Below are 13,136 nucleotides of genomic sequence, written 5' to 3'. Positions count from 1 at the left end.
GGGTATGAGGTGGAATGATGAAATTAAATTTGTAACCGAGTTTCTATACCTTAATTACAACTTATTCTAATAATTATGAACTTTTTTTGTGAGAAGTAGGAGTTGAGATGGAAACTTAATCCATGAGATTAAGATCTTATAGGCGAACAATCTGACTTCATGGATTAAGTCATGAAGTGGTAAAATAAGATGTGCCTAATGTTCATACTTGACAACATGAACTTTCTAAAGAGTACTGAATATTAGATATGTGTAAGGATTCTGGAAAAATTTAGATGGTGATGTGATTTCATAAAAGATAGATGTTTTAGATGAGTTAAGTCATGAATATGACATGATCAATGATGTATATGAATTGACTTTTTGAATAGGAAATCAAGATAATAGGCTATCAAGTAAGATCCAAATTTCATATTTCATCCGAATAGTCCATAAACAAGGTGAGTAATTCTTGATCAAATTATGAGTTAAATGCTAATAGATGATTTAGATTTCATTGATGGTTAAAATATTTAGATAAATTATATATATATATATATATATATATATATATATATATTATTTATATATGTAACATTGTATATATGTGTGAAAGAGAAATTGGTTGTGTACATGAAATGTTCATAATGAATCCATGAGAGGTGAATGAATTACATTATGCATTTAATCATTAATAGAGTTATTCTTATTGAGATCATAAATATTCGAATGAATTACATTATGCATTTAATCACTATTTTTATGGAAAAAATCATCTTGCCAAGGAGTACATGCTACGAAGGATGAACGAGAAGAAAGACGGAGAGGATGATGAAGCTTACTATCTCTGAAAGTTGGAGGAAATCAAAAAGAAGAAGAATGCTGATAACACCATGCCTGCTTTGATTGTACAGGAAAACAAAGTTGATGACGAGTTTGGTAGATTCGAGGTCTGGTCCGCTGACTCTGAAGATGAAGAGGCTAGAAGACCGACTCATGGAAGGAGTTTCGTAGCGAAGGATGAAGGTTCGATGCTCCATGGAAGGTGTTTAATGGTAACAAGTAAAGTTTCATAGATGAGAGGCTATGCAACAGATGGTGGACGTGGCTTCGTTAGTTGTTTTGCAGCGTAAGTTGTTCCTGAGCAAATAAGTGAATGTAAGCAGGTCATCAACAATGTAAACTCCATTCTTAAATCTTTGCATATTCCTATATCAAGATATGAAACTGAAATGAACGACTTAAAATACACATTTTCAAGTTTCAGTGATAGTTTAAAACAAACTCGCTTAACAAATTCTAACTTAACCGATCAACTCGGCATGGTTTCATTGAAAAGTGAAGAGAGATACATATGGATTGAAAAGTTCTAGTCTGACTTTTCTAAGTCTAGGGATGAGTCAATTTATTTACAGAGGGATACTTCCAGTCTTTTAAAACAGCATAATATTTTTCTTTGATTGCCAAAAGACTTTATTTCAATATCACTCAGCTGCATTTAAATTATGAGACTGGTAAGAAAATTCACAATAATGATTTTACCCTTTCTTGAGTTCAAAGAGGGTGAAATCTACGCGGATTGTTACAAGTGTAAATCCATCGTCTCTTTAGACGATACCTCAGATGCATACATAGTAGGACTGGACAAAACTGAATCCTTCATCAATTCCAAATATCACATAAACATGCTTAAATAGCTTTTAGATGAAAAAGATAAAAAGAAAATTAAAACCGAAACTATTCAGAAATTTGACTCACTAAACACCAAGTTAAATTCATAAAATAAACTTAATGTTGAAAACGTTTTTGAATTTGACGATGAAAGTTATATGAGTGAAATATCTTTAGAGGATGAGGTTGACTGCTCGGAATTTGTTAAAAGCGAGACCATAACTGTGAAAGTCTTCATTTCTGAAAATTTAGTCGAGTTCGCACGAATTTCTAAAAACAAATCTAAAGTCTTAAAAGCCAAAGAAAAAGTTTTCCCAAAAGTCCAAACTGTCCCTAATCAAGTTTTCACAACCAAAGGACTGAACAAAAATCATACAGTTGAATTAATGCCCATCGTTGAAGATGATAATAAAGATGGTTGTGCTGAGTTCTTTTGGTCCACTCCAATCGACAATGCAGACGAAACCAAAGGTTTTTCTGAAATGACCTCATGGAAAACGAAGAGCAGATACGTAGCAGAACTTCTAAACAAAGTCAATTCAAGCTATGAAAAGGGAAGTCCAAGTGGAACTAAAAGTTTTCCATGTGATACATCTTCGGTTCAGACCGAAACGCCTACCATAAAGCCAAAACCTAAGGCCAATATTCACAAATCCTCAGACCATTTCGCAGCTCAAAAACACCAAAGGAATGCTAGATATAGCAAGAATCTTCAATAAAGAAAGCAGTTATGGCAGTCTAAGAATCATATTTTCATTCATAAAGTCAATCCAAATGCGAAAGTCTCTTCATCTATGAAACGTAAGACCTTTCTCCAAATGAAAAGTCTCTTCATCATGTATCTAAGGTCTCGCATCAAAAAGCTTTTCAAAAACCATCCTTTCCAAGTCATATTAAACCCGTGCATAAAACCAACTCTCACTTCTCTCCTAGTACGAATGTTTCACATTCTGCCTATACGTCTCATGATGTCAAAGGCAAATGAAAAATAGTTTCGGAGCCTAAGGTTCCTCTCAAAAATCCAAAGCTAATCCTAAATAGTTGCGAAAAAGGTTGTCAAAAAAAAAAATCCTAAATAATCAAAAGAAACTATCCACCAAGGATGCGAACTCAAAAGATAACAGGATTACTATTTTTAAAATTACAAAGAAAGATAGCACAACCATAAAAAAATGAACATATCTCGTTGATCCTTCTATTTCTTTTCCTATGAAGAACTCACGAGGACCCAAACAACTTTAGGTTACTAAATCTGCTTAACTTTTTCAGGTAATTCATGATGAGCAGTTTAACACTGAATGGTACATCAACAGTTGCTGCTCACATCATATGATAGTTAGGAAGGAGGAATTCCTAGAGCTTAGAGCACTAAAGGATGGAAGAAGAGTAAGATAGGACAATAAATCTCTCGGTGAAATCAAAGGATATGGGATGATAACCAATGGAGAATTTTCAATTCATAAAGTGGCATATGTGGAAGGACTGCAACACAATCACATCAGTGTTTTGTATTTGGTGGTGGCTACAGGACTGAAAGTATCATTTGACAACAAAGGATCGGAGATAATCGAGAAGAATTCCAAAACTTTGCTTCTGAAATCAAAATGTAAAGGAGAAATGTATCCGCTGAATCTGAATCCCTTCAAATGGAAGCCAACAATTTGCTTACTTGCGATAGCTTCAACTGATGATAGCTGGCTATGGCACAGGAGACTCTCGCATCTCAATTTTAAAGATATCAACAAGCTTGTTCTTGGTGATCATGTGTGAGGATTACCACTCCTGAAATTTGACAAAGAACATCTTCGTGCAGCTTGTGAAATGGGAAAATAGAACCGGAAGAGTCATCGAACCATTATGAATACGAAAGTCATTGAACCACTTGAACTTTTGCATATAGACCTTTATGGTCATTCTGCAATTGAAAGCATTGGTGGTAATAGATATATTCCCATAATTGTAGATGATTTTTCCAGATTCACTTGTGTGTATTTTCTTAAGATGAAATCTAAAGCCACTCCAAAGCTCAAGGATTTCATAAAGCAGATAGGGCTTCAAATGCGAAAGCTGGTTCATAATGTTAGCAGTGACAACGATCTAGAATTCAAAAACCAATCATTTGAAGAATTCATGATTGCGAAAGGAGTAACTCACAATTTTTTAGCTCCTTATACTCCTCAACAAGATGGGGTAGTTAAAATACGAAACCGTCCATTGTGTGAAGCTACAAGGACCATGTTGTCATTGGCGAATCTGCCACTTTATTCCTGGGCGAATATAATAGGAACTGCTTGCTTTACTCAAAACCGATCCCTTCTCAATAAGCGATTCTTTGTCACCCCATACGAAGTTATAGATAAACGAAAACCTAATGTTATGTTTTTCCATGTTTTTGGTTCTAGGTGCTTTATCTTCAACTCGAAGGAACAAAGGAACAAATTCGATGTAAAAGCTGAGAAGGTATCTTCCAGAGGTATTATCTAACTTCTAAAGCATATCGTGTTCTTAAAAAAAGATCCAAATGGATTGAGGAAACCTAATATGTTACGTTCTATGATAATTACATGAAGAAGCTTCAGAAAATGACAGTCAACCGAAGGAAATCTTTCCAAAGTCGAATCCTACTACCATCCCACTCTCCAATCTTTACGAGGAGTTCCTGAACTTATTCGATGAGCCAGAAAGGGATATCTCCTTAGAGTCCAATGAATTCAAGAAAATCATTGATGATGCTGCAAAAGAAATGGAACAAGAAAATACCACTACAAAAGATCCTAATGTTCCAATTCAACCCTCGGATGCGGATGTTACATTGGAAGGGGAGGGTTCTACTTCAACCTCCACATCTGATAGACCTGTTCAGGGTGAGAATGAGACCCCTAATGTTAGCTTAAACCTACCTTTTCAATAGGAGAATCCGAATCCAAAAGATGATATTCATACATCATTCAAGGGGGAGAATAGAAATGCGAATGATGATTCGGATGTACAAGTAGAGTTTGAAGAAGTAAATGTCAAATTGGATCCATCATATGATCCAAATTGCCCTCCATTGGCTAAATGTACCAAAGATCATCCGAAAACTCAAGTCATAGAAGATTCGTCTTCAGGTGTTCTTACAAGATCTCAACAAAAAGCGAAACATACTGCATTATTCTCCAAAACGGAATTTTGTATGTTTAATTCGTTCATATCCAAGATTGAACCTAAAACCATTAATGTTGCTCTTGATCATTCTGATTAGGTGCAAGCAATGCAGGATGAGCTCAATGCGTTTGAACAAAATAAGGTTTGGAGGTTGATTCCCACTCCACCGGATGCATCTTTAGTTGGTCTAAAGTGGATGTTTCGTAACAAACTGGACAAAAAGGAAAACATGATCAGAAACACGACGAGACTTTTTGTCAAGGGGTATTGTCAGGAAGAGGGAATTGACTACGAAGAAACCTTCGCACCTGTTGCTAGGTTGGAAACTGTTCACATCTTCTTGGCATATACAACGCATAAGAACTTCGAAGTATTTTAGATGGATGTCAAATGTGCATTCTTGAACAGGGAAATTGAAGAGACAGTGTATATGGAACAACCACTGAGCTTTATAAACGAGAAGTATCCCAAGAATTGTTACATACTAGACAAAGCAATTTATGGTCTGAAGCAAGCTCCAAGATCCTGGTACGAAACTCTCACTCATTTGTTAAACATGACTAAATTTAAACAAGGTTCGGTTGACCCAACCTTCTTTCGCAAGAAAGATAGTGACCGCTTGATGATGGTCCAAATTTATGTCGATGACATCATCTTCAGATCAACTAACCCCAACTTAACAGTTGATTTCCAAAAGTTGATGGAGACTAAATTTGAGATGAGCTCCATGGGTCCAATTAACTTTTTCCTGGGTTTGAACATAACACAAAGTCAAGAAGGTATCTTCATCAACCAGGAGGCATATATGAAGACCTTACTTGCTAAGTTTGGAATGGTCGGAGACTCAAAGGTGAAGGTTCCAATGGCATTCGGAATGAAACTCACTCTATATCTGGATAAGCTGGATGCCAACATGACACTCTATCGTCAAATGATAGGTTCTTTAATGTATCTAACTGCTAGTCATCCATATACCATGTTTTCTTTTTGCTATTGTGCTAGGTTTCAATAAAATCCTCGCGAACCTCACATGACTGCTATCAAGAACATATTCTTGTATCTAAAACGAACATCTTCACTTGGAATATGGTACCAATCAAAATCAAGTTTCTTTGTGCAAGCATTTTCGGATGTTGATCTTGGAGGATGCTGTTTAGATCGAAAGAGCACAACTGGGGGATGCCAATTTCTTGATGGCAAACTCGTTAGTTGGAAATCCGAAAAGAAAACCTGCGTTTCCTTGTCAACAATAGAAGTTGAGTATATTGCTGATACCTCTTACACTTCGCAAGTCATATGGATTCAGAGCAAACTTCGTGACTATGGTGTAAATATGAAGCGAATCCCTTTATACTGCAATCTGAAAGCGCTATTCACATTTGTCACAACCCAGTGCGACACTCAAAGACGAAACGCATAACACTGAGGTATCATTTCATCAAAGATCGCGTGGAGGATGGAAATGTCGAGATTCACTTTGTAAGATTCGCTGATCAGTTAGCCGACATCTTCACGAAAGCCTTACTTGAACAATCATTCAATCGTATTCTTCAAGGCTTAGGAATGATAGAGGCTGAATCCATTCCAAAACCACTTTCGCAGTTATAAGTATTTGACTGACTTGCGAACTGGTGCGAACGCTCGCGGTGATTCGCAGTTATCTTTTATCCTGTGAATCGGTGTGAACGCTCACAGTGACTTGCAACCAACTGTTCACACTATGAATTGGTGCGAATGTTTCCAGTAACTCATAATCTTCAATTCATTCGTGTTTTGTAAATTTCTTGTATCCTTTGTACATTCCCCTTATTTATTCCCATTTATTTTTGTTTTTATTTAATATTTTTTTTAAAAAAAATCCAAAAATATTTTATTTGTTTCTATTATTCTTTATTTTTTAGAATATCAAAAATACAAAAAATATTACATTGTTGAGCAGGATTGAAGATTCATATCATGTTGATCTCAATTATGAATGATGGGGCATGTATAAATTCTGAAGCTTTGCAATAGTTAAGTTTCCCTAGAAGCATGTTGCTGCATGATGTCCAAAGCCTTAATGACTCTATGTTGAAGCCTTAATGATTCGATAACACCAATCTTTTCTTCCCAATTCAGTTGTTCATTCGCATAAGTCTCAAGCTACCTTACTCTTCTCATTATGAGTTAAGAGTTCGTTGCTTGGTCATTTTCATATAGTAGAGGTACACTATTTTCTTTGGAACCACCTCATACTATTGTCATCACTTACGCATTCACTAATGTAACCCTATAGACTCTTAGATATTACCACTGAGGATTATGATTACACAAATTTTGTATTTATGATCTTCAATTCATTATCACCACACATTGAGTGAAACCCAAAATCCAACACACTTTAATGAATTGACAATAAACAACTAATTGTTCTAGACTTTTCACCAACGAATTAACTTAGCTCCACTTTCGTTGTCTGTACCAATAAATCTTTTTTTTTGCAAGATCTTAATGAAATGTTCTAGACCTAAGACGTTTCTACCCAATAGACCCCATTTTTATTTTTCTTGAGATTTCTATGAGAATCCTTGTCACTTAAAATAATTGCAAAGCATACTTGTTCAATTGATTACACTGGTCAAACAAGTACTTCATCCGAATGTTCGGACTTATATCAAGTTTCGGAGTTTGGTTGGAGGTGAAGCCACCCTATAAGCTTTATAAAAGATACCATTCACTGTTTCTTATTAAGCAACTGATCGTAGCTCAACGGGAAACCACACAGACACTTCTTAGTCTCTTTTGACTTCGAAGGAAGTGATCTTTGACCGGGATCCACTACTTTGTGTCTCTACAAGAGATCACTAATACCCCAAAAAATTTTGATTTATTTCTTATATATGGCACACTATCACACGAAGATCCTTGTGATTTTCCAAAGTCCGGTTTATGGTAATCATGATTAATTTCAGTTTCGCAGATCAATTAATAATGTTTCACTGTGAAGGTTCATATCTGCACTGGATGTGAAAAGGGCTTATAAGGATTAATTGCAAAAGATAGTAATTAAATCAATTGCAAAACGGTGATGCTGACACGACAATTTCTCATGGATAAGAATTCAAATAGGCACGTGAAATTTGAAACGAAGCCTGATTTTCCGCCGACTGACACACATGTCTGACGTAATAGTTGTCAATCATGCCTTTTTAGGCACGTTTTCAGTAACCGATGCAACCAATTGGCCGATTTTGCTCACCTACTACTTCGTATAAATAGATTTTGATGCTTCATTCCTTAATTACTACTCTCGAAAGGCAAACAAATCCTCTGCCAATTAAATACAACTGTTCATCGTCTTCTTCATCAAGCTTCAATGGCAGCTTCTTCAGAGACAACCTCAATCGCAAAAAATGTGGCCCAATCACCTCTTCTCACCCTGAAAGAAAATAAAAATGATTCGTGATCTTGATTCGAAGAAGTATGACGGGTTTCTCCAGTTAATTGTTGAGTGCCTCAGGTATTCTCCTCTAGTCATAACTCTTACCAAGTCTGAGTGTCTTCCACTAGTTCATCTCTCAAAAGCCTTCTCTATTTCTAGTTATCAAAAAAGGGAAGAGGTAGTCACATTTGAACTCCACAACCATAAAACCCAAATCACAAAATCAAGATTTTGTCAACTACTTCGACTTCCTTAGGTTCGTGACCAAGTTGATACTAAGAGCGTTTCAAATTCATTGATTCTTGAGATGTTCTTCTAGATGGGCTACAAGGAATCCATCAGTGCTATTTCCAAGTTTAAAAAGCCTAACCTGCCGCCGATGTGGAACGGCTTATTTACGCTGCTCTTCAAAAGCTTCTCTAAATGGGTTACAGGTTCGGATTGTGCAAGCAAGCTCTTCATGACCCTGATGTACGACATCTATTCCAGCATCAACTTGGACTACTAATCCATTCTCTGGGCACAATTCATACAAATCACACTATCAACCACTCAACACAGTGAAATATCCTATGCTCGCTTTTTCTCCATAGTCGTTCAAAGGGAGATCAACAAGTTTGACATCCCTTATCCAAAAGGTTCGGCTCTGGATTCCATCTAAGTCTTCCAGACAACGAACATCATTCTCACCGACAACACAAAATTTGCCTTTATCAGTTTAATTCCAGAAGTGATGCTTCGTGATATTCCGACACCAAGCAAGACTTTGCAAGCGTATCGCAGTTTTCCCCTTTCAGGCTTTCGCCCCTTGACAAATGATATGCGAAAGGTCCTTGAAGAGGCGGATAAACCCAAGATGGGAGGGAAGAAGAAAGGCATGAAGGTTGGTACGTTTGAACCAACTTCGTCTCCAAAGAATAGTGCAAAATGAAAGTCAGAAGCTAAACAACCTAAAGCTCCTAAGAAAACGAAAGTCAAGATTATGGCACGTAAACCTCGAACTTCGCGCGATCATGTGGATTCACACTCCTATACAGTTTTGGAGGTTCTTATTCAAACCGAGGTTCGGAATGAAGAAGATGTTTCTTCTCACCCTAAGGTTTCGAAGCCTGCAACTACGATTCCTGAGGTATCAACTACAATCCCAACTTCTGTTCCCACACATGAAGTTTTTTCTAAAGTTTTTCTATCCCTTCTCCCACTGGCACCATTTCCACTCCTAATTCGATTGCCCCATGACCACCGGTTTCATTAGGTGTCTCGCAATCCGAACCTCCTTTTCTCAATGATTCCACTACAATCACCACTACTTTCACTATTGATCCTCCAGTAACTATCAACACATTTGATACGGGGGCAAGTGCTTCGGGATTTACAGTTGGTCATATCTTTCCAACCATCTCTCCTTTCCGCCAGGATGATCCAGACGCTATATTTGGTGGTGATTATGACCACTTCACAGGATTTACTTACAGTCCTTTTAACATTCAGACTAAAAGTGATGACGAAGCTCCCGTCACAAGAGGGCAACTCAATGCAATTAATGAAAAACTAGATTTGTTGCTTTAGTCTTAAAAGGATTCCTCTACTGAAGATTATTCACAAGCGACCATCAAATCGTTCCTTGAGGCCCATACGAAAGAGCATTCTGCCAACCTTGAGAAGACAAACAAGGCGGTTGATACATCTACTTCTGTGTGCAACCAAACGAACGAAAAAGTTGATAAACTAATTATAGATGCTCGTGCTTTCATTGAGAAATTCTAGACCTCCTTTGAGTCCAACACCGTGAAGGCTAATGAGGTTATTTCCAGCCTTGGCTAAACTCTCAAAATAGATAAAGCAAAACTTGAAGGAGTTTGCATTGGTCTTCAATCTGATCATGCTGAGTTCAATTGTTCTATCTCCTCGAAGATCACAAAGCTTCAGGATGACTTAGCCATCGGGATCAAAATCATGGATGCACTTGCTGTAAAGATTGAGAAGGTGAAATTCTTGACAGTCAAGTTAGAAAATTCTAAAAAAACTACTCAATGATCTCTTATCTGAGAGATCAACTATGAAAAGTTGTATAGCAGATGTCAACGGACTGGTTTCAGATACTATTGAGACTCGTGATTCCATGATTACAATAACAGTCAAGAAGCAACTTTCAAAAAAACTGAGGCCCATCTTTCCCATGCTTAACCGTTTATAGGGTGTTTTAGAATTTGGCTCCATTCCGAAACAAGGGGGAGAAGAAGGAAAACAATCTAAAAAGGAAAACCCAAAGCATTCTGTCAAATCTACTGTTAAGCCCAAAAGCGAAACCGAACCAAAAGGAAAAGAAAAGCCTTTCAGTGAAGAACCAATTATTGGTAACAACGAAGATGAAGAGCCTGATGAGAATGATCTGAAAATAAGAAAGGAGCGTGAAGCTTAGTTGGATGAACATCATAGAATTATTTGTGATGTTGAAGAAAAGGAAAAAGCTGAACGTGAAGCTCAGGTTGCATTGGAAAGCCAAAAGCACTTGTTTCCAGTGTGGACCTTGAAGCGAATCCTAAATGAAGATGTTGATATGCCAAGTATGTAATTGTTGGAACCAATTGTGTCATTCGATATTTAGAATACACAAGATTTACAACTGGACCTTCCAACCACTTCGAAAGCCTTCAGGTTTCACAACTTTGTTAAAGTTGCGAATGTTCCAGAAACAGATATTGGTGCAGATCACTTACTCTTCTCCTTCTACCTCAAGCATATGAAGCCACAATACGAGACATGGAGTGCAATCAAGATTACAGTTGTAAAGGTTACTGGTCCAATCGAAACTGACAACTTCCTTAATACGAAGTTTAAGGTTGTGAGAAGTTCGTCCAGCCAGGTTTGCGAATTCACCCTCACTGATCTGTCATGCCTGAACCCATATGATTGGATCGTACTTTACAACTTTTTGCTGAGGGATGGATAAAAGTATGAGCTTGTCATTGCTCACCTCAAGCCGATAATAATTTCTTACATTTATGAGGTTGGGTAGATGGACATTGAATTTGTTGTTGTTTTATGAAAGAAGTCGAGTGTACTCCCCAAAGATAACTTTGATGGTTTTGACAAGATGAAACTTGGAAAGATACAAAAGATCGGATGGTGTGTGGTTTTTCAACTGATGGATCAAAATGATGCAGACTTTAAAAAATGTTTGTTTCTTTCTCAGCAACAAACATTTATACACCACTTCGTGTCTTGAGTATATCTTGGATTTTGTCTAAAAGTAACAGGGTAACAGAAAAGGTGACAAGAATTGCTTCTCGGATATGATTCAATGGTATATACAAGTTCGTAATGTTCTGATGAGCGTCATTCCGAAAGTCTTTGAAGTGCAAAAGTGAACCCAGTCGTGAAGTACTCTCACCTCAATCGATGCAAAGGGGGAGATTGTTGAGTATTTTAGTGTTGTGTCTTTTGGTCCTTTTGCTTAGTTTTATGTATATCCGGGTTGGGCTTGTCCACCCATGTTTAATGATTAGGGTTTTACTATTTAAGGTGCATGCATGCATCATATGCAAGGTAATCGTATCATTGTAAACCCTACACAACCTCTACAGTAGCAATTCTTCATCGAGCTCTTCTGAGGCTGTGACTTTTAATCATTCGACATATTGTTGATTCATATTCTGTTTTTTTATTGCTTTACTTGTTTGAATATAATCTATCTTAAGAGTTTTTAACTCATCATACTTTATTTTAGTTAGGTGTTACAAGTTAGTATTCGAGCAGAGGTTTTAGTGAAATTGGGTTTTAAATGATCTTTTACCTAAAACTTAAACCAAAATAAATGAGTTGAGATGGGTACTCCACACCATATGTATGCTTGTGATGAGTAATATATAAATGACGATTTGATATAAATACAATGATAATCATAATTTATATTATGAAATTGAACTAAATGGTTGAAAACTTTATTTACGATGGTGGATACCTATAACAAATGTGGATTGCATGGAAGGGGTGGTTCTTGTGGTGGACAAGAAAGATCACAAGGCCTTGTACGTCAAGGAGAACATCAAATAGCACCCGAAAACCCACCCAAAATCTTAGAACAACAATTTTTTTAAAGGTAGCTAAATCCCTTCGAGATGTATTACCTACATTCCTTGATTATCGAGAAGAGTCAAATCAGAAACAAAAGCAAGAGTAGACCCCGATAGTTGTCAATAAAGAGAAATAAGATAAGACTGGATGTGAGGGTGGAAAGGGGAAAACTTCTAATAAGATATGAAGTACTTTTAAGGAATTAATGGAATGGTAACCCACAATGTTTTTGGGATGAGATGATCCAATGGTTGTCATGATGTGTTTGACATGAGAAGAAGTGTCATACTAGAAAATGTGTGGAGAAAGATAAGGTGGATTACGACACTAATATGCTAAGTAAAGTAGCTCATTACTGATGGGATATGATCGATAATACTCTGGGTGAAGAGTTGGTGAGCATATTGACCAGGGAGAAATTTAAAGTAAAATTATGTGAAGAGTGTTATTCCTAAACTACAGTCTGACAATTAGAGCATGAATTCTTCCAACATTCAAGGTCAAAATTTGTTCAAGAGTATACCATTGAATTTAATGATTAGGCTCGATTTGCGAAGAACTTGGTTGATACATAACAAAGAAAGATTGATAAATATCCGTGGGCATTGAGGCCCCAGATACATGAATTTATACAAGATTCGAAATATACCACCTTTCATTAGGTGGTAGATGCTGCAACTGAACATGATTTATAGTTTAAACACCAAGAAAAAGAAGTGGTTAGAGATACATAAACAAGAGTAGAAAAGCATCATTAGGAAAGAAAGATTGAAGGATCCTCAAAAAATGGAATAGTGTCAAGAAAACCATATCCCACCGGTTCTAGAAGAGATGATAGTAA

This window comes from Lactuca saligna, chromosome 9, assembly GCF_052625555.1.
Source record: "Lactuca saligna cultivar CGN05327 chromosome 9, ASM5262555v1, whole genome shotgun sequence".
NCBI classification, from domain to species: Eukaryota; Viridiplantae; Streptophyta; class Magnoliopsida; order Asterales; family Asteraceae; genus Lactuca; species Lactuca saligna.
The sequence above is the reverse complement of the archived record's forward strand: the minus strand, read 5'-3'. Positions refer to the sequence as shown.